The sequence below is a fragment of the Triticum dicoccoides genome, chromosome 2B (assembly GCF_002162155.2).
Source record: "Triticum dicoccoides isolate Atlit2015 ecotype Zavitan chromosome 2B, WEW_v2.0, whole genome shotgun sequence".
NCBI classification, from domain to species: Eukaryota; Viridiplantae; Streptophyta; class Magnoliopsida; order Poales; family Poaceae; genus Triticum; species Triticum dicoccoides.
Genome location: NC_041383.1, coordinates 305,353,013 through 305,376,502, shown reverse-complemented (window position 1 = coordinate 305,376,502; position 23,490 = coordinate 305,353,013).

Sequence of the window (23,490 nt, the reverse complement as noted above, 5' to 3'; positions counted from 1 at the left end):
AATCATCTTTCCACCAAATCCAATCCTATGAGAGAGAGTTGAGTGTTGGGGAGACTATCATTTGAAGCACAAGAGCAAGGAGTTCATCAACAACACACCATCTATTACCTTTCGGAGAGTGGTGTCTCCTAGATTGGTTAGGTGTCACTTGGGAGCCTCCGTCAAGATTGTGGAGTTGAAGCAAGGAGTTTGTAAGGGCAAGGAGATCGCCTACTTCGTGAAGATCTACCCTAGTGAGGCAAGTCCTTCGTGGGCGATGGCCATGGTGGGATAGACAAGGTTGCTTCTTCGTGGACCCTTCGTGGGTGGAGCCCTCCGTGGACTCGCGCAGTCGTTACCCTTTGTGGGTTGAGGTCTCCATCAATGTGGATGTACGATAGCACCACCTATCGAAACCATGCCAAAAATCTCCTTGTCAACATTGCGTTTGCTCCCTCCAAACTCCTCCCCTTTACCTTCATATGCAATGATTTACATTCCGCTGCTATACTCTTAGAATTGCATGTGTAGGTTGATTGCTTGACTTGTGCTAAGTTGCTAAAATCTGCCAAGAACTAAAATTGGGAAAAGGCTAGATTTTTATTTGGTCAAGTAGTCTAATCACCCCCCTCTAGACATACTTTCGATCCTACAAGTGGTATCAGAGCTACATCCTCCATTTGCCTTGATTTCCATAGCTTTTGGTGATCATAGCCTTGGTTTCACAACCTAGGAGAATATGGCATCTAGCAAGGGAAATTACCACCGTAGAGGTCCTTACTTTGATGGGACTAATTTTGCTAGTTGGAAGCATAAGATGAAAATGCATATTCTTGGACATAACCCTGCCGTTTGGGCTATTGTGTGTATTGACTTGCAAGGTGAATTCTTTGATCGGAGAGAACCGAACCGTGAAGCTACCGATGAAGAGTTGAAGATGCTGCAATACAACACCCAAGCTTGTGATATTCTCTTCAACGGATTATGCCCCGAAGAATTCAACAAAATCACCCACCTTGAGAATGCAAAGGAAAGATTGATATGCACGAAGGTACCGACTCCGTCAACGAATCTAAATTGGATGTGCTTCAAAGTCAACTAGACAAGTTCAAAATGAAGGATGCTGAAGGTGACGCTGAAATGTACTCTAGGCTTGCTCTCATCACAAATGAGATTGCCGGCTTAGGAAGTGAAGAGATGACCGATAGATTCATCATCAAGAAGCCTAAGAGCCTTGGATGGAAAATATGATACCGTGTGCACATTGACCCAAATGATGCCCAGTTACAAAGATCTCAAGCCAACGGAAGTCATTATAAGAATTGTTGCTCATGAGATGTCACTCAAGGATAAAGAGGAACTTCACAACAAGTCAAGTGGTGCTTACAAAGCCTCATGTGATGCTCCTACATCATCAAGTGAGAAAACAAAAGTTCAATGAAGAATTGAGCCTAACGGTAAAGAACTTCAACAAGTTCTACAAGAGTAGAAGCAAGGAAAGAAGTTCCAAGTCAAGGTCCTACAATGACAAAAGATCTTTGAGCCGTGAACGTAATTGCTAAAATTGTGGAAGACCCGGACACTACTACAATGAGTGTATGGCTCCCTACAAAAGGAGAGAAGATTCACCTAAAAGAAGAAGTAGAAGAGAAGAATCACCACCAAGAGAGAGAAGAAGAAGTAGAGATGATCGTTATGAACGAAGAACCTCCCGAAGAAGCAAGGATTCGGAAAGGAAGGACAAATCATCAAAGAGCTACACAAAGCAAAGACATCAAGCTCACATTGGTGAATGGGTATCCGGCTCCAACTCTGACCATCACTCCAAAAGAAGTTATCACTTCGACTCCGAATATACTCAAGATGAAGGTGTTGTCGGTCTAGCACTTGTGTCAACCAACTCCTATGACATATTTGACTCACCAAATGAAGGAATTGGAAGATGCTTCATGGCTAAAGGCCCAAAGGTATCACATCCTGAATATGTTGATTTCAATAGTGATGAAGATGATTTGTTAGGTGATTATGATTTACTTGTTGACAATTCTAGTGATGAATACTATGATGTAAAGTTAATTAATAATGCTAATCAAGATAAAACGAATGACAATGATAAGGAGAAGATTGAGCGTCTAACTCGAGAGCTAAATACTCTTAAGTTAGCTCATGAAACTACCTTGGAAGATCATCGAGAACTTTTAAAGACTCATGAGAAGTTACGCTTTGAAAAGCTCAACCTTGAGCAAGAGCATGAGTTTTTAAAGGCAATCAATGATGATCTCTGCAAGAAAAGTTCTTCTTACATTGCCAAGCGTTTACTCTTGTCTATATACATGCCACAAGTTAAATCTAGCAACAAAAGTAAGAAAGATTCTTCTTCTAGTAGTAACAATAATCATGCTAAATCCAATGTTGTTGCTTCTAGTAGTTCTCTTGATCCCACTAATTACTCTCTTAGCCAAGTTACACTTGAGCAAGAAAATAGCTTATTGAAGGGAAATATAGAGAAAGGTGTTTACAAGAGCCTTGCCGGAAGTAAGCAATTTGAGGAAATTGTACGCAAGCAAGGAAGGCACCGGAAGAATCAACGTGTTGGTTTTGAATGAAAGTTCAATGCCAATGGAGTTGAGTGGGAAGAAGATCAATACCCCAAGATGAAGTTTGTTACTCAACAAGAGAAGTATGATCCTACTTGTTTCCAAGGGACACAAGCTCAATATGATCTTCCACCACAAGACCACAAGAAAAAAGGCAAGGATAAACTTCAAGAGGAGATTGATGCATTTGAAGAAGCTCCCAAGACCTTGGTCAAGTGGGTTCCCAAGACTACATCAAGTTCTACTTCATCAAGTATGACTATAACCCCAAGGATTCCCATCAAGATGATGTGGATCCCGAAGAACAAGAACTAGAGAGTTCTTGTGGGTGACTCTGCCAACACACTTCACTCATATCATTTTGGCAAGGACAAGTGCAAACAACTTCCACATCTTGCACTAGTTCAAGGAGTCACAAACCCTCTTGTTGGTAAGACAAGGGACAAGTTAACCTAATGCTTTCATGGACATCATCTGTTGTGTACATCACTCTATGTCTATGGATATCCTGGTTTGTTCCTTGTGGGACTAACCCGTGTAGGTATTGAAAGTGCAACTCACTCCAATCGATAGCTCCGAATGGTCGACATCAACATTGAGCATCCACATCTTAAACACCTACATGAAGTCATCATCAACAAACCCCAAGGTTAGTTCATCCCTCTGAGGGGGGATATCACATCTAGGGGGAGCTTTACTCTAAGACTTGAGCTAAAGCAACTCTAATGGTGTGAACACAACAATGCTTTATGTAAAAGTGGTAACCCCACTTATGCTTAAACGATGAGTATGGCCTATGATTACATGTTCTCATTTGACTCCTAAGTCAATATACTCATATATAGATGACCTAGTCATCGCAAATTGCTTGATAGATGCTAGAGTGTTTGTGCATGCTTTGCCACATATTTCATTTTCTATTTTATTGTGTGAGCATGTTGGTTGCATATTTTACTCATTCGAGGACATCCACTTGTTGTTTTGATTGTCTGGCTCTTTCTCTTTTGCCAAGTGGATGGACAAGAATGCCTAAGAACCTTCTCTAGCTATCTATGCTTTTCTCGTATCAAACTCTATTCATGCTACATCACAAAGATTGAACAAGTCAGATTCGAACCACTCTGTGTGAGGAGCACTCGGAGTCCCCGATTCGTCATAGACTCAACTTTCCAAAACCTGTTGGTGCACTTCGGTTTGACCGAGTCATCCATTTCGGTCACACCGAGTTCACTAAGTTGATCTAGGTTTTCATCTCGGTTCAACCGATTTGAACACTTCGGTCACACCAAGTTGCAGTAACTCCTTGCAATTCTGCAATCTCGGTGCCACCAAGTTGTTCCACCCCGTCACATCGACAGGGTCGGGATATATATACCCATGGGTGAGATTTTGGAAATTTCTTCAGAACCCCTCAGCCCGCGTGTGTCCTGCTCTGCCTCCTCAGGTCTTTGGATCGCCTCCTCACCGCCAGCGACCTCCCGTCACTGGTTTTTGCCGCCGTTGATAGAATCTACTCCGCTATCACCACCATAGAAAACACCCGCCGAACCAGGGTATGTGTTCGACCCCTTGTGTTGTCTATTCACCTCCGATTCTAAGCACGAGGACAATGCCATGATTCTTGCCACAAATGAAATTGATCTATCTAGCTAAAACTTCCTTAGGCTTAGTTTGATTCAAAAAATTTAGGGTTAGCTCTTCACATAACTCATCTTGGACCGACCGAATCATAGAAATCGGTGTCACCGATTTGGCTTAGGCCATTGCACATGCACTGTCCGGTCTGACCGAAAACTGCAAATCGGTGTGACCGAGTTCAATTCTCTATGAAACCCTAGTAATCTCGGTGCCATCGAACTTTGAATCGATCTGACCAAGTTCACTAGTTTAGGTTCCAAATGTTGCTCCGGTATCACCGAGTTTATCAATTTAGTAGCTCCGAGATCATTTCAATATAGAGAACTAAAACTAAGTTTTGACTCATTTGTTTTGCAAAATCTCTGCACTTTGTGATGCTCATCTACTCTACCTCATCTATAATCTATTCACAGGGTTTGCTGTCAGTTTGCCTGCCAAAGTGTCTGACCAAAGTGATAGCCAGATGTCGGAGTAATGGGCCACGGGTAGCCTTACCCGAGTCCCTGGATTTATCAATACTTTGGGCCAGCTTCGCCTTGCTGCGCCTCAAGCTGAAGCTCCGCCCTCTGGGGGCCGGCTCGCTCAACGGCCGTCCACCAGAGGGCGGCCAACCACCAGAGGGCGGCCAACCACCAGCAGACGACGTCACTAGCGGCCGGCTCCAGCCGGCCAGCTTCTAGGGAAGACGGCATCGAGAAGGCGGCCACCGCGCACCCTCAGAGTTTGTGCCCCCATCAAGAGGACGAGATGGGGCGTGGCTACAGTGAAGTCCTCACCCCCGAATCTTGGGATTGGCGTGGCCACAGTGTCCCGTACAGGCAGAGATCTCCGCACGGCGTGGCACTGTTGCCACCTTCCCTCGACGTCACTCTGGGTAGGCGGAGCCCTATTACCCACGACAGCCTGTCGGTACGGCCCGCAAGCTGCGGGCCCTACCAAGCAGTGGCATTCCAGAAGACGGTGCACGCCGGACCAATCGGACCAGGGGAGGGCTGGCCTCCAGCAGGCGGCCGTCCCCTCCCTCGAAGCAAGCGCGCCATCAACCTGATGAGACCAGGAGTGGCTACAGTGATATCCCACTAGGCGGCGGGACTGTAGCCACACTAAGCTGACCAAGCCAACATCATTAGCAGCACGGCTACAGTGAGCAGCCACCAACCAGACCCGCCAGCGGTGGGAGCAGCCTGTCGGGTCCGTACCGGACCAGTCGGCAGGGCCCACCAGGCGGCGGGCCCCAGCAGTTGGCGAAGAAGCCGGAGGCCGGAGACGCTGACATCCGGGCCCAGCAGCCGGCCAGATTACCATTGTACCCCTCGGGGGTAGGCCTATATAAACCCTCTAGGGCACCCATGCAAAGGGTTCCCACCCCATTAGCCCTAGCCACATTCCTAGAGCAGGAGAGAGCTAGCCCTGCCTTCTCCTACCTCTAGCATACAGCATAAGGAGCAACTTTGTATCACTTGTGCCTTTAGTGATCATGCGGAGACCCCGTAGAGCAGGACTAGGGGTGTTATCTCCTAGGAGATCCCCGAACCTGGGTAAAGTACGCCGGCGTTCGTGTCTACGCCTCATCCCGCTTCCGGGCACCGGGGACGTTCTACACGCTCCCACCATGATAAGCCATCCTTTGGCATATGTCGCACCCAACCCCCGACATTTGGCGCCCACCATGGGGTGAGGTGCACCATCTCCCGGAGATCTGCTCTGGACGGGAACCCTTTTCCTTCCTGGCGAGTGAAGCCAGCCCAACACGCCCGACGGCGTCAGCCTCGACGCCCTGCATGGCGCGGAGATCGCCTGCGCGGCGAGCTGCCTCGCCAACCTCGTTGGTGAGATTCACCTCTCCGACGAGCCGGCCTCCGACGCGGGCAGCAGCTGCCCCGGAGCCTCCTCATTAGCATCCTTGACCAGCTTCACGTCGCCAGCGAGCCTACTGTGGACCTTGAGTCTGTTGGCTCTAGCCACCCGATGATCGTCGACTCTGACATGGCGTCGCTTGACGCATTCCCCACCAATGTGGTGATCTACAACGACCCGCCTCCTCGCGAGCATAGCGGAGGGAGCACCATTACGAAGGTGCATGTCATCAACAGTGGTGAGCGCTCGGCTGGAGATGCTCGAGACGCACTCAATGCGGCGCTGCGAGACCTGACGGCGCCCATCCCAGAAGACGCGGACACAGAGATGCTGGAGGCACGCCGCGTCCAGCTTCTCGAGAGCGCTGGCCGACTGGCCAGCATGCGACGCCTCTCAGACGCCTATCGGCGCGAGATGGACCGAGCCATCGGCGGCACGCCGGCTCCTGGGGGGCCTAGCCGCATTGTCCCTATTCGGCAGCGTGGCGGGACCATCGCCAGCATGTTTGGGGCAGAGCGCCCCCTCTACGCCACACCTACAGAGAACATCCGGGCTGCCCAGGCGGTGACATACGAACTGGACAAGTACGAGGGCGACGAGCATCGCCACATGACGGAGCGAGTCCAGCAGCTCCTAGACGCGGCTGCCGCGTTGCACGAAGCCGGCTGCTGCGCTGAAGAGCCCGCCCCGCGGAATGAAGAGCCGCCCCTTTGCCAAAATCACGGCGTGACATCCCGGACGCCGACTGGCGGCACCCGCGGATGACGAGGCAATGAGCCGGCGGCTAGCCGAAGCCGGGCTCGCCTTTCCATCGAGCGTGACAAAGACGGCCTCCCTCAAGCGGTGGAGCGTCGAGGTGATCCTCCGCCTCGCGGAGCAAGACAACCCACTCCGCCTCCTGTCACGCACCCGACACTCGGCAACCGCCTTGGCCGTCGAGAGGGAGTCGGAGAGAACAACGCCCGCCATCGGATCGACCACCTCAACCGATCCCTGGCACTGAAGAAGAAGACGCACTAGGCCCGCCCTGTTTCGGCCCACGACTCCGAGATGAACCCTTTCCCAAAGGGTTCACCCTCCTGCGAGATACGCCCAAATACACCGGCTCTGTGAAGCCGGAGGATTGGCTGGTCGACTACTCGATAGCCGTCAGCATCACAAACGGCAACAAGCGTGTTGCCGTGAAGTACGTCGCACTCATGCTTCAGGGCATAGCCCGAACATGGCTCAACAGCCTGAAGCCCCGCAACATCAATAGATGGGTTGATTTCACCGAGGCCTTCATCCGCAACTTCACCAGCACCTACAAGCGGCCTCCCAACACCTGACAGCTCTACTTGTGCGTCCAAGGGCCCACAGAATCAATTCGTGACTATCTCATGCGCTGCGCCGAGCTGCGCAACTCCTGCGAGGGCATGCACGAGGTGCAGGCAATCGAGTACTTCACCGCCGGGTGCCGAGAGGGCACCCTCCTCAAGCATCGACTCCTCTGCGACGAGCCTGCCACGCTTGACGAGCTTCTCATCATCACCGACAAGCACGCCACGGCCGACTCCTCCATGATGGCGGAAATCCTAGTAGATGCATCTGGCAAGGTGGCACCTCAGGCCCCTCGGACTCTGGCTGGTGAGACCAGTCGGTGACAGCAACCAAGTGACAACAAGCGGAAGGCCACTCAGCCGGCTTCCACCAGCCGACAAGTGGCGACAATCGAGGATTAGCAGCCAGCACCCAAGCGGTAGAAGGGCGCCAAGTCCAATTGGTTGCCCGCCTTCTCTTATGAGCAGACCTTAGATGCACCCTACAAGTTCCATAGCGGCGCAAAGCCGTCCAACCACACCACTCGGAAGTGTCACTGGCTCGCCAGAATCGCCAAGGGAGATGGACTACTGCCTCCTCCGTTTGCCGGACCGCCGCCTCCTCAGCCACAGCAGCCGACGGCCCGGCTAGTCGATGCCATACAAGACGAGTACCTAGAGGAACACGGAGCTTATGTTGTGTTCACCAGCATGGCCGATGACAGACGCAGCAGACAGGAGCAGCAATAAGAAGTGCAAGCGGTGGCCACAAGTACTCCAAAATTCATGCATTGGTCAGAGAAGCCTATCAGTTGGAGCAGGGCCGACCGCCCGGAAGTGATGCCTTCCCCAGGTTCATAAGCAGGCCCTGCTCCTAGAAGCTACCTTTGCGACGGAGAGGCAGGCAGCGCGTTTTTCCAGAGTCCTGATAGATGGCGGCAGCAGCATCAATATCCTGTATCGTGACACAATGGAGAAGTTGGGAGTCAAGCAGAAGCAGCTCATCCCCAGTCGGACTATATTCCATGGCATAGTCCCTGGCCTTTCCTACTCACCAATCGGCAAGACCCAGATTGATGCTCTCTTCGGAGACAAGAATCATTTCTGCCGTGAGCCAGTTTGGTTCGAAGTGGTGGACCTCGAAAGCCCCTACCATGCACTACTTGGCCGACCAGCTCTGGCCAAGTTCATGGCCATCCCCCACTATGCTTACCTCAAGATGAAGATGTCGAGTACCACGGGGATCCTGACCGTAGTCGGAGACTACAAGAAGTCGGTCATTTGCGCCGCAGATAGCAGCCGGCTGGCCGAGTCCCTCGTGATCGCAGCTGAGAAGCGACTCCTTGACCGGGTGGTGGCGTTGGCAGGCAAGAAGCTGGAAATGTTATGTCACATCCCTAACTTCTGGTTTGCTCTGAGCTAGCTAGTCATGTGTTGCATCATGTTTAAATTTTGCCTAAAATTGGAATGGGGATGTTCAAACCCTAGCATTAAATCAACTCAACTAGGGTAAATTAAAATCTTTTCAATAAACCCAAAAAGTTCCTAAGAAAAGTTCATGATTTCTGGTTAAGGTGGAAACCTCTGCCAAAAATGATGAATATATTCTTAGGTCATTTTTGGATTTCTGAATTAAATCATGTTGTATTTGACTTTGGGCATTTAAACACTATAAATAATTTAAATGTTCAAATAAATGTTGGAAATTTTTAAGGGTCACTGAAATAATTCAGAAAGCACCCACAATTGTTTCCAGGATTTCATTAAATGATTTGGTATTTTAAATCAAATCAAAAACAAAATAACAGAAATAGAAAAGAAATAAAAGAGAGAGAGAGAAGGAAGTTACCTGGCGCCCACTTACCTGGCCCAGCACGGCCCAACCCATCTCCACTCCCCCTGTCGTCTTCCTCCTCGCCAGAAGGACCGAGGCGTGGCGCGCGCCCGAGAGGCCCCGGCCACCTCCTGCTTCCCCTGGCCACCTCCTGCTTCCTCTCGTCGCCCTGGACCCCGTCCGCGACACCACGCACCCTCCCAGGCCTCGCACTCTCCCCGTGCCTTCTCCCCCCTTCTCTGGCTCCCTCTCTCTTCCACCGAGCGGAGCCCCGTCGCCACCGACGCCGTTCGCCGCGGCCACAACCACCGCCTCGCCTCCCCGACGCCTCCCAAAGCTCTGCCTCGACCTACTCTTCCTCCCCACCACTCCAAGCAACACCAGGAGCCCTGCAGTGACGCCATCGCCGCCATCTTCACCGACGGGCATCGAAGATCGCCGGCCCGATTCTCCGTCTCCAGGTCGCCCCCAAGCCCACTGAGACGCGCTCTGCAACCACAGTGAGCTCATGGACCGATTCCCCCTCCTGTCCTGCTCGCGTTCTTGCTCTAGCCCCGTTCCCCACCGCCGCCGAAGCGCGCCGCCGCCACGGCCGACGAGCTCCATGCTCCTGAGCTCGTCCGCTCGCCCGAGCATCACCAGCGTGCTCGCCGCGCTCCTGTGAACCTGCAGCACCCACGGGTTCTCCCTGTTGTGCACCATAGCACCGTTTCCGCCAACGCCCGAGGTCCGGCAGCCGCTGAGCTCGACGCCGGCGAGGATTACGGCCACCCCAGCTCGCCCCGGTTGCATTGTTGGATGCGCGGGATCGCCAGCTTCCAGTAGAGCCCAGCGGCGCCTCGAATGGCTCCCTGTATCGCAATTCCGAGCCGCCCCGCCGCTACTGTCGTCGCCGGCGACATGTCGCCGGCAGGTTTGACCTGATCGGCCCAGGGGTTGACCCCCCCTGACGTGTGGGCCCAGGCGCCTGCCTAATTAGTGTTAGGTTAGTTAGTGTTAATTAACTTAGTTAATTAGGTGAGCCACTGACATGCGGGCCCCGCCCGGCTAACTAAGTTAGTTAGGGCTAATCATATTTAGGTTAGTCACTGACCAGTGGGCCCAATCCAGTTAGTTAGGGCTAACTAACTTGGTTAGTTGACTGGGTCACTGACCAGTGGGTCCCACTGGTTAGGTTTGACCTGGTCGACGCCTTTGACCTGCTGACGTCACCCCGACGTCATGCTGACGCAGTATATGCTTCTGGGATTTTAAATAAATCAGAAATGATTTATTTATTTTCAGAATATGCCCTAAACTTCAATAAATCATAGAAATTCAACCGTAACTCCAAATTAAATAATTTATATATGAAAAATTATCAGAAAAATTCAAGGAATCCATGTGTACCATTTTCATGCATGTTAGAACAACTTATAACTACTGTTCAGCACAAATCAATTACTGGCATTTGAATAATCACATATGGAGTTTGAATTTGAATCTTGTATTCAAACCAACTTCATTTAATCTGTTGCTAGTTGCATTAGCTCAAAACACATTCATATTGCCATGTCATGAGCATGCATCATATTGTGCATTGCATTGATTGTATTTCTTCTTTGTTGCCGGTATCTGTTCCCTCCCGGTAGACGATGTTCCGACGTTGTGATCATTGACACTGATGAAGACTCAATGTTATCTTCAGAAGTGCCAGGCAGGCAAAACCCCCTTGTTCATTTCGATACAATCCTACTCTCTCGCTCCTGCTCTCTTTTAATGCATTAGGACAACACCGATTCATCTGTTACTTGCTGCGGTAGCTGAACCCTTTATCCTTTGCATGACCTGTCATTGCCACAGTAAATAGATGAAACCCACTAGCATGAGTAGGAGTTGTTTGAGCCCTGTTGTGCCTACTCATTCATGTTTGTTTGTCATGCCTGCTACTGCTTAGAGTTGAGTCAGGTCTGATTCATCGGGGATGAATCAGAGGTGCGTGAACATGTCCTACTGAGTGTGAACTAAGTGTGTGAACACGATTTGGTAAAGGTAGCGGTGAGAGGCCATGTAGGAGTACATGGTGGGTTGTCTCATTGCAGCCGTCCTCAGGAACTGAGTTCTGTGTTTGTGATCCATGATTCAGCTACTACCATACATTGGGCCCTGAAATATGACCCCGCTCGGCTTCTTATTCACCCAAGTCCTCTGTCCAGGAGTTGCAAGTAGTTTCTGGTGTTTGTAGTATGCTGGAGGCCGTGCACAGCACTGACCGGAGGGGTGGGCTGTGATGCGGTAGGCACGTGGCCGGGTATACCGGGCGCCCGTTTGGTGTCATGGAACCCTGTTCACATTGTTTGGGGCTGTGAGCGAAACTCCGGCCGGATCTCCTCATGGATGGAACCCGAATAGGCGATAAACCTGGACTAGAGACTTGAGTGTTTAGGTAGGTCGTGGTCTACACCCACGTCGGCTTTCGCTTGAAGTCTGCCGAGCACATGTCGTGTGCAGACGCTAAGTGGTGGAAACATGTATGAAGAAGTACACCCCTGCAGGGTTAACATCATCTATTCGAATAGCCGTGTCCACGGTAAAGGACTTCTGGGTTGCTTATATCAGTTCATAGACAAGTGAAAGTGGATACTCTAAAATACGCAAGATAAGCGTGAGTGCTATGGATGGCGTTCTCGTAGGGAGACGGGAGCAGATCCATAGTGGTGTATTGATATGGTGAATATGTGGACTCGTGTGCGCCACCTCAAAAGAGTTGCTTGCAGTCGTAGTTTAGGATAGCCACCAAGTCAAAGCTGGCTTGCTGCAGTTAAACCCCACCATCCCCTTGTTGATAATGATGCATATGTAGTTAGTTCTGATGTAAGTCTTGCTGGGTACATTTGTACTCACGTTTGCCTATTTTATGTTTTTGCAGAGATACTTCGGTCTCACTAGTAGTTCCACGTGGACTTCGACGTTTAGCTTGATACCTCAGCTACGATCTTGTGCCCTCGGCAGGATCTGGTAGATAGTCAGGCTTCTTAGCCTTTTTTTCAGTTATAGACGTCTGTACTCAGACATGATAGCTTCCGCTTGTGCTTTGATATGTATGCTCTGAATGTTGGGTCATGAGACCCCTGTTTGTAATATCTCGCTCCTCGGAACCTATTGACTAAATACTTGAGTTGTAGAGTCATGTTGTGATGCCATGTTGTATTTGCACATATCGAGCATATTGTGTGTATGATTGAAATGCTTGGTATGTGTGGGATCTGGCTATCTAGTTGTTTATCCTTAGTAGCCTCTCTTACCGGGAAATGTCTCCTAGTGTTTCCACTGAGTCATGGTAGCTTGCTACTGCTCCGAAACACTTAGGCTGGCCGACATGTGTCCTTCTTCGTTCCTGTGTCTGTCCCTTCGGGGAAATGTCACGCGATGAATAGCGGAGTCCTGTTAGCCCGCTACAGCCCGGTTCACCGGAGTCCTGCTAGCCCAGTGCTACAGCCTGGATTCACTCGCTGATGACCGACACGTTCGATGCTGGGTCATGGATGCCTGTCCCTGTAAGTTAGTGCCACTTTGGGTTTACGACTAGCCTTGTCAGCCCGGGCTCCTTATCATATGGATGCTAACGACACTATCATATACGTGTGCTAAAAGGCGCAAACGGTCCCGGGCAAAGGTAAGGCGACACCCGTGGGAATACCGTGCGTGAGGCCGCAAAGTGATATGAGGTGTTACATGCTAGATCGATGTGGCATTGAGTCGGGGTCCTGACAGCGTTGGTATCAGAGCTTGACTGCCTGTAGGATTACCAAGCCAAACTGGTCGAAGTTGAGTCTAGAAATTCTTTAGTTATATAAGGGAATTGATTGTGGGATGGAACGTAAGGCTCTTTTTACTCCTTATACCTCATGCCCTTCTGATCTGAGTCATCTTATCTTTCCTACGGGGATTAAGAGCTAGGCTATCTCTTCTTTCTATCAGGATCACGCGTTACTAATCCGTAGACATATAAGATTGTTGGATTTAAGCTTGAGTTCAGTTTCTACTACTTCCGTATGTTAATTGTTGATCTCGAAACCTTGATATTGTGCTTCTGAGTGGTTATGCCACCATTTTTGTGAATGTCTCAAATCTCCTCTGAGCATTTACAGCCGTTATGCTGTCCAAGTCATCCCAGGTCTCTAAACAGTCTGATGCATTTGCAAATCCTTTCCTTCCGTCTCTGATGTCCCTTTTGGTCGGAATAAGCACACTAATCGGTAGGTTGAGGTACTTTGTTGCCTCGGCGTAGATGTTGGAGCTATTATTATGACCTTAGGTGTTTAGGAAGTCACCTAGCAATTTAGCAATGCTTTTGTATCCCCAGTGTGATGATTCTGGCCATTATTTTTGAAAGCATCCCGTGATGTTATTAGTTAGTAGGCATTCTGTTCCTGGGTTCTTGAACCCAAGATTCACTCTACTTACTTCATGTTGATACTGTTTGCTAGTTCCTTTAGGATATTAGTAACCTTTGCGATAATCCTCGAGGTTCATGATACATCCTTTTTCCAATTACCATGAACCATTCTTGGCAGGAGTTCTTCTGAACCAAAAGATGACAACAAGAGTGCTCTTGATGAGTTATCCATGATATATTGTGGCTCTGCCAGTCCTACCTTTCCGCATGGGTTATCTGGAAGAAATGTTGAACTTGGTTCGACATACTAATCTATGCATCCACAACTCAGAAAATCGTATGTTCCTTTGAGTTGTCCCTCTTTAGTTGTCTTCTGACCCTCGTCTATCAATTGATAGTCAAGAGTATGCGTGCATTCGTTTATCGATGCCTATTACTCTTGTGGTCCGTCAAGCCATTCTATCGCGGAATGACTAGGAGAAACAAACTCCAGTACCTCTTCCATATCCAGGATTGGGTCAAAGAAGTTGTGCTCCGTAGAACAAATTGCTAATCCAGCTTTTGATTCTGTTCTACCCTGAAATATTACCGTCTTTATGTCAGGATTTTCATGGGGATTGCACCGGCTCTTGTGAATTCTTGATGTAGTGATACTTCTCGCCATCATTATTCATCCCTCGGTTCCGTGTTGTCGCAACCGGAATGCCGACAAGTGAATCGTGATGTGTGAATCCAATACTCCTAGCAACCTTGTTGCTTGGTAGTTAATGGACAATAATTTCATTCTTGGCGTGTTGGTTTTGAATCATCATTCTAAGGTTGATCATGCTACCTAGTCCTTGTTCTCGGTGCACTCCTCGATCGATGAGTTAGGATTATTTCAAATCTTCACTCTATTGATCATATCGTCTTGCCTCAAAAAGCAAGATTGTTCTCGAGCTCAGTAACATACCGGTGGTTCGTGGTTTTCCGAATATTTTCTCGGAAGTATTACCAGGTTGTCCCCTGACTGCTATGTTGAGCTCGTGATCAAGTCGTTTTCTTGTGAACCACCCTTTCTCCAAGAATCTGTGTTGGATATCCCGGAGCTAGTTGGTTAAGCTAGACAACAACTTGGAGAATTGGAAGATAAAAGCTTGCCTAACTTAGTTCATTCCAAAGGGATATTCTTGTGTAGAGTGTGTTGAAGAAAGATGATATCTTCATCGATGGGTCCCTGTGATCAGTTGATGGACTTATTGTCTTATCAATCCTTTGATTGAGTATGGGCTATCGTCAAATCAAATCAGAAGCAACGATATTCGTAATGTTGTCTTACTCGTGGTTTTTCCTCGAGCATACACAATTATATTCTTTGGTCTAACTAATGCTATCACCGTGTTCACTTAACTATGGAATTCCTTTTGAAAGGAAACCCAGATGAATTGTTGTTGTGCTCATTGACAACATCCTTGTCTTCTCCATAATTTTGCTGAACATTAAGCTAGTGTTGGAAACTTTTGAAAGCATTTGTTCATGCTAGCTCATGAAGCATATGTTCGGATGTAAGAAGTGACTTCCTCTAGTTCATGTGCATTTGATGCAAGTTGCCGCCGTGGACTCGAGAAAGTCAATGTTGCTTCCTCTGGAATCATCACAAGTCAGTCATGCACACGTGCGAAGAATTCTGTGGTTTGAAAACTTGCAAACCTTCAATCTATATGTGTCCCTAGCACACCAAGCCACTGATTGATTTGTTCAAGGAGAAGGAGTTCCTTCATAAGAGCTAATCCGGACTTATGTAAGGACTTCGATACCCTCGTTGATGGTTCCCAACCTGAACTCGGTAGTGTTTTATTATAAGACTACCACGTGGTCATGCTTGTCTAGGACATCGTGTTCACACGTGTGTAGCAGAACCAGCTCATGTTTTGGAGTTTGCTATCGTAGTTCATTTTCCGAGAATCTCGCAACGTTATCTCGTCGAATTGTGTTGCAAACTTTCATTTATCTTCCTAGACTCGATGAGTCTGGAATATCCTGACACCAACTAGATCTAAATCTCAGGCAGATATGATGATTTGGAACATTTCCCAAGAACTATAATATTGGTCCCTCGATAACTGATCAAGTGGATGTCGTGGCCAGCACCTCCCAGCCGAAAGACCTATTATTGCAGTATCTTGATTGAAGAAATTGGCCACCTCCCCATAGGGATTTCGTAGGATTTACTCCCTAGTTGCCCCTATGGATTTTTGTGTTCCCGAAGTCCGACCTTTTTACTTGATGATTTAGATATCAAACCATATCTATGAATGGGTTACACTAGCACATCAAGGAGAACATTAGAAGCGGAGTGCTAAATGTCTCTCGGTCGATCATCCAGATTTTATTTGCTTGGCCTCGCTAAGGTGAAATCTGAGAAAGTGTTATCCTCCTTTGCATCTGCATCGTCCATCGCTATTCATCGTGGTAATATGTTGTGTTGTGAGCACCCTTGACGCGGTTGTTGATAAAACCTTGATGATTGTGGAAATGCTCAAGTTCTTGAGAGCACGCACAAGCGCTACGTGTTATCATCGGCACTAACTGGGATTCCTCTCAGTTTCCTCGGCAATGCTATGACCTTTTCAAACAGTGAATTCACTCTCTATTGTTGGGTTCTTCCCCAGTTACCAGAACCATTCCCAGCATTTGCATTTTGTTCCCAGCCTGCACCGCCAATGTGCCATTCTACCACGGGTATCTTCCATTTCCGGTGATAAGCAAATTCATCCATTACGTTGTCTTCAACAAGGTAATCCACATCATCCAAGTCCGAGTATGCCATTCTAACGAACCCCTCTAAACGATCGCTCGAGAATTGCCTTAGGTTGGTTTAAAGAGTTTCAATGATCTCTGAATCAAAGGTAATTCTTTTTGCCACTTAAGGGGATATATCTACGAGTCACGGTTCCTAAGGTGTCTCGTTGTGGTATCATGGCAACTCAACTTCTCGCTACGTTGACAATCGGTTACCACCTTTTTAAGTGTGAAATTGTTGTCTACCTAGTGAACCTTCAACATCTGTTCCACTCCATTCATTTGGATGAATGTTTCGTCTCTCAGCTCGAGAGAGGTTGCCATTTCTCATTCCGTGAGTTAATCCTGAGTTGTTCGATCTTCGAGAAGATCGACCCTTCTAGAGTCTCCTTCTCTCCATGTCATGTTGGCAGGAGTTCTCAGAGCAAGACTTCGAGACAATGATGGTGAACGAATCAACGTTCAGTTGAAGTGCAACCTGGATCGTGAAGATTATACTAGTTTGCGTTTCCCCTTTCATCTTACCCTACGCTTGAATCTCGAGACGAGATTCTTGTTTAGTGGGGGTGAGTTGTCACATCCCTAACTTCTGGTTTGCTCTGAGCTAGCTAGTCATGTGTTGCATCATGTTTAAATTTTGCCTAAAATTGGAATGGGGATGTTCAAACCCTAGCATTAAATCAACTCAACTAGGGTGAATTAAAATCTTTTCAATAAACCCAAAAAGTTCCTAAGAAAAGTTCATGATTTCTGGTTAAGGTGGAAACCTCTGCCAAAAATGATGAATATATTCTTAGGTCATTTTTGGATTTCTGAATTAAATCATATTGTATTTGACTTTGGGCATTTAAACACTATAAATAATTTAAATGTTCAAATAAATGTTGGAAATTTTAAAGGGTCACTGAAATAATTCAGAAAGCACCCACAATTGTTTCCAGGATTTTATTAAATGATTTGGTATTTTAAATCAAATCAAAAACAAAATAACAGAAATAGAAAAGAAATAAAAGAGAGAGAGAGAAGGAAGTTACCTGGCGCCCACTTACCTGGCCCAGCACGGCCCAGCCCATCTCCACTCCCCCTGTCGTCTTCCTCCTCGCTAGAAGGACCGAGGCGTGGCGCGCGCCCGAGAGGCCTCGGCCACCTCCTGCTTCCCCTGGCCACCTCCTGCTTCCTCTCGTCGCCCTGGACCCCGTCCGCGACGCCACGCACCCTCCCAGGCCTCACACTCTCCCCGTGCCTTCTCCCCCCCTTCTCCGGCTCCCTCTCTCTTCCACCGAGCGGAGCCCCGTCGCCACCGACGCCGTTCGCCGCGGCCACAACCACCGCCTCGCCTCCCCGACGCCTCCCAAAGCTCTGCCTCGACCTATTCTTCCTCCCCACCACTCCAAGCAACACCAGGAGCCCTGCAGTGACGCCATCGCCGCCATCTTCACCGACGGGCATCAAAGATCGCCGGCCCGATTCTCCGTCTCTAGGTCGCCCCCGAGCCCACTGAGACGCGCTCTGCAACCACAGTGAGCTCATGGACCGATTCCCCCTCCTCTCCTGCTCGCGTTCTTGCTCTAGCCCCGTTCCCCACCGCCGCTGAAGCTCGCCGCCGCCACGGCCGGCGAGCTCCATGCTCCTGAGCTCGTCCGCTCGCCCGAGCATCACCAGCATGCTCGCCGCGCTCCTGTGAACCTGCAGCACCCACGGGTTCGCCCTATTGTGCACCGTAGCACCGTTTCCGCCAACGCCCGAGGTCCGGCCGCCGCTGAGCTCGACGCCGGCGAGGATTACGGCCACCCCAGCTCGCCCCGGTTGCACTGTTGGATGCGCGGGATCGCCAACTTCCCGTAGAGCCCAGCGGCGCCTCGAATGGCTCCCTGTATCGCAATTCCGAGCCACCCCGCCGCTACTGTCGTCGCCGGCGACATGTCGCCGGCAGGTTTGACCTGATCGGCCCAGGGGTTGACCCCCCCTGACGTGTGGGCCCAGGCGCCTGCCTAATTAGTGTTAGGTTAGTTAGTGTTAATTAACTTAGTTAATTAGGTGAGCCACTGACATGCGGGCCCCGCCCGGCTAACTAAGTTAGTTAGGCTAATCATATTTAGGTTAGTCACTGACCAGTGGGCCCAATCCAGTTAGTTAGGGCTAACTAACTTGGTTAGTTGACTGGGTCACTGACCAGTGGGTCCCACTGGTCAGGTTTGACCTGGTCGACGCCTTTGACCTGCTGACGTCACCCCGGCGTCATGCTGACAAAGTATATGCTTCTGGGATTTTAAATAAATTAGAAATGATTTATTTATTTTCAGAATATGCCCTAAACTTCAATAAATCATAGAAATTCAACCGTAACTCCAAATTAAATAATTTATATATGAAAAATTATCAGAAAAATTCAAGGAATCCATCTGTACCATTTTCATGCATGTTAGAACAACTTATAACTGCTGTTTAGCACAAATCAATTACTGGCATTTGAATAATCACATATGGAGTTTGAATTTGAATCTTGTATTCAAACCACAACTTCATTTAATCTGTTGCTAGTTGCATTAGCTCAAAACACATTCATATTGCCATGTCATGAGCATGCATCATATTGTGCATTGCATTGATTGTATTTCTTCTTTGTTGCCGGTATCTGTTCCCTCCCGGTAGACGATGTTCCGACGTTGTGATCGTTGACACTGATGAAGACTCAATGTTATCTTCAGAAGTGCCAGGCAAGCAAAACCCCCTTGTTCATTCCGATACAATCCTACTCTCTCACTCCTGCTCTCTTTTAATGCATTAGGACAACACCGATTCATCTGTTACTTGCTGCGGTAGCTGAACCCTTTATCCTTTGCATGACCTGTCATTGCCATAGTAAATAGATGAAACCCACTAGCATGAGTAGGAGTTGTTTGAGCCCTGTTGTGCCTACTCATTCATGTTTGTTTGTCATGCCTGCTACTGCTTAGAGTTGAGTCAGGTCTGATTCATCGGGGATGAATCAGAGGTGCGTGAACATGTCCTACTGCATGTGAACTAAGTGTGTGAACACGATTTGGTAAAGGTAGCGGTGAGAGGCCATGTAGGAGTACATGGTGGGTTGTCTCATTGCAGCCGTCCTCAGGAACTGAGTTCTGTGTTCGTGATCCATGATTCAGCTACTACCATACATTGGGCCCTGAAATATGACCCCGCTCGGCTTCTTATTCACCCAAGTCCTCTGTCCAGGAGTTGCAAGTAGTTTCTGGTGATTGTAGTATGCTGGAGGCCGTGCACAACGCTGACCGGAGGGGTGGGCTGTGATACGGTAGGCACGTGGCCGGGTATACCGGGCGCCCGTTTGGTGTCACGGAACCCTGTTCACATCGTTTGGGGCTGTGAGCGAAACTCCGGCTGGATCTCCTCATGGATGGAACCCGAATAGGCGATAAACCTGGACTAGAGACTTGACTGTTTAGGTAGGTCGTGGTCTACACCCACGTCGGCTTTCGCTTGAAGTTTGCCGAGCACATGTCGTGTGCAGACGCTAAGTGGTGGAAACATGTATGAAGAAGTACACCCCTGCAGGGTTAACATCATCTATTCGAATAGCTGTGTCCACGGTAAAGGACTTCTGGGTTGCTTATATCAGTTCATAGACAAGTGAAAGTGGATACTCTAAAATACGCAAGATAAGCGTGAGTGCTATGGATGGCATTCTCGTAGGGAGACGGGAGCGGATCCATAGTGGTGTATTGAGATGGTGAATATGTGGACTCGTGTGCGCCACCTCAAAAGAGTTGCTTGCAGTCGGAGTTTAGGATAGCCACCGAGTCAAAGCTGGCTTGCTGCAGTTAAACCCCACCATCCCCTTGTTGATAATGATGCATATGTAGTTAGTTCTGATGTAAGTCTTGCTGGGTACATTTGTACTCACGTTTGCCTATTTTATGTTTTTGCAGAGAGACTTCGGTCTCACTAGTTGTTCCACGTGGACTTCGACGTTTAGCTTGATACCTCAGCTACGATCTTGTGCCCTCGGCAGGATCTGGTAGATAGTCAGGCTTCCTAGCCTTTTTTTCAGTTATAGACGTCTGTACTCAGACATGATAGCTTCCGCTTGTGCTTTGATATGTATGCTCTGAATGTTGGGTCATGAGACCCCTGTTTGTAATATCTCGCTCCTCGGAGCCTATTGACTAAATACTTGAGTTGTAGAGTCATGTTGTGATGCCATGTTGTATTTGCACATATCGAGCATATTGTGTGTATGATTGAAATGCTTGGTATGTGTGGGATCTGGCTATCTAGTTGTTTATCCTTAGTAGCCTCTCTTACCGGGAAATGTCTCCTAGTGTTTCCACTGAGCCATGGTAGCTTGCTACTGCTCCGGAACACTTAGGCTGGCCGGCATGTGTCCTTCTTCGTTCCTGTGTCTGTCCCTTCGGGGAAATGTCACGCGATGAATACCGGAGTCCTGTTAGCCCGCTACAGCCCGGTTCACCGGAGTCCTGCTAGCCCAGTGCTACAGCCTGGATTCACTCGCTGATGACCGACACGTTCGATGCTGGGTCATGGATGCCTGTCCCTGTAAGTTAGTGCCACTTTGGGTTTACTACTAGCCATGTCAGCCTGGGCTCCTTATCATATGGATGCTAGCGACACTATCATATACGTGTGCCAAAAGGCGCAAACGGTCCCGGGCAAAGGTAAGGCGACACCCGTGGGAATACCGTGCGTGAGGCCGCAAAGTGATATGAGGTGTTACATGCTAGATCGATGTGGCATTGAGTCGGGGTCCTGACATGTTACCCATCCCCCAGGAGTCAGAGGACGAGGGCTCGCTCAAGCCGGCCAAGGAAACAAAGAAGATACCCTTGGACCCGGAGCACCCGGAGTGCCATGCTGTCATAAGTGCAAACCTTGATAGCAAATAGGAAAGCGAGCTCGTCGATTTTCTCCGTGAGAATCGCCTCATCTTGTCAGGCATCAAGCCCCGACTGGTCGAGCCTCTTGAGCGTTCGGCCGGCTGCTGGCTCGACGAGCTGCCGGCCGTCCTCTGGAGCCTGCGCACAACTCCAAACAAGTCGACCGGCTTCACGCCCTTCTTCCTCGTCTACGGTGATGAAGCCGTCATCCCGACGGACATAGATTTCGACTCCCCATGAGTCACCATGTACACCGAGGCGGACGCCAAGGAGGCGCGAGAAGACGGCGTCGACCTGCTAGAAGAGGGCCGGGTGTTGGCGCTCAGCCGGTCCGCCATCTACCAGCAGAGTCTGCGTCTATACTACAACCGCAAGGTGAAGCCAAGATCCTTCCAAGAGGGAGACCTTGTGCTCCGGCTGATTCACGAATAGCCGGCCAACACAAGCTCTCGCCGCCTTGGGAAGGCCCCTTCATCATCAGCAAGGTGTTGGGCAACGACTCCTACCATCTGATCGATGCTCAGAAGCCCAGAGCACGCAAAAGAGATCATTCAGGCAAGGAGACGGAGAGGCCATGGAATGCAAACCTCCTCCAAAGATTTTACAGTTGAAAGCAGTATGTATCATGTTACCTTTTCTATTATGTAAAAAAACTCTGGGCCCCCCTTTATCTATATGGTAAGCGTTATGCCCATGTGTGTGCCTCGTTATTATTTTCCGCCTGGCACCGGGTCGATCAGTCGGCCCGGAGGTTTGCCGCCTTCTGCTATATGCCGGCTCCTGCAGCCGGACAAGTAATGTGTTGGCACCTAAAACTTCTTCTGTCAGAAGCCATAGATTGCAGAGCAACTGTATGGCGGGCAGGGGCGGTAAGACAGTGCCCACATGAAAAATGGTTAAGGAAAAAGCGCATATAGCTGAGGCCGGCACCATACCTGCTCGGCCGGCTGCCGAGCAGCCGGCCAACCATCTTCTACCTCCCTTGCCAAAACCTCCAAACTGCTAAGTACTTGCCCTCCCGCAAAAAGCTAAGTACTCAAACCAGCCGCAGTCCGCAGATCGGCTGCTTGGCTGGCAAGAGGATAACTAAGGGAGGGCGGCAAAGGAAAAAAATCAAGGAGTACAGGCAAGGAAAATTAGAGATCGCCAGAACAAAGCATAAAGTTGCGGTAGAATATTTACATAGATAGAGGCCCATCGGCCAGCATTCAGCAAAGTTTAAAATACACACCACGGGTGGAATTGTGCGAATTTAACAAAAATGTCCAGACCAGCAAGCAAGAAAAGAAAAAGTTAAACACCCTAGGGAGCAGCGGAGGATTCCGGCTGGGTGCTGGGGTCGACGGCGCCAGTTGGCGTGGCAGGCGGCTCCGGCTGGGCGCTGGGATCGGTGGTGCCAGTTGGTGCAGCAGACGGCTCCGGCAGGATGACGGAGTCAGCTATGCCGGTTGGCGCCGCAGGCAGCTCCGGCTGGACGCTGGGGTCGACGGTGCTAGTTGGTGCAGCAGGGGGCTCCGGCTGGATGACGGCTACGCCAGTTGGTGCAGTAGACGGCTCCGGCTGGGCACTGGAGCTAGCGGTGCCAGTCAGGACGGCGGAGGGCTGGATGATGGAGTCGGTGGCGTCTGTCGGAGGAACGGGCGGCTGGTCGGTCACCACCTGGCCGCCCCCAGCAGCAGTCGGTGCTTTGGAGCGCAGGTCGTTGCTTGAGGCCCGGTCGGGGTGGGGCTGATCATCCGCACTAGCCTCTGGCATGTTGACATTGCTATCCTCCTCCTCCTCATCCTCCTCCTCCTCCCCCTCCTCCCCTTCATCGCTGGAGTCGATGACTTCAGCCGAGTCCTTGCTGTCCTCCGGGGTCAGCCCGAGCCACTCCTGCGGCGCTTCGGCGCCTTGCTCGACCACCTCGAGAACGAAGACGCTAGTGTCGGTGAAGTCGGCGATCGCCGCCGCCCTGTTGATAAGCTCGGCCTCCACCGCCGCCAGCTCCACCTGCGGTTCCAGCCGGAACGTGGCCAACTGGGCTAAGTCTAGCCCAGGATACCACGCCTTGATGAACTCAAGGGCGCGGCTCGCTCCTGCCCGGGCTGCAAAGCCCTTCTAGGCCTCCAGGCGGCCGGCTGCCACCTCTAGCCAATCGGCGGTCTGTCTTGGAGTGCGTTGAGCCGGCAGGCCTGGCCAGAGGGTAGAAATCTCCTGGGCCCCGATGCGCTGAAGACGGCGTAGCACTTGA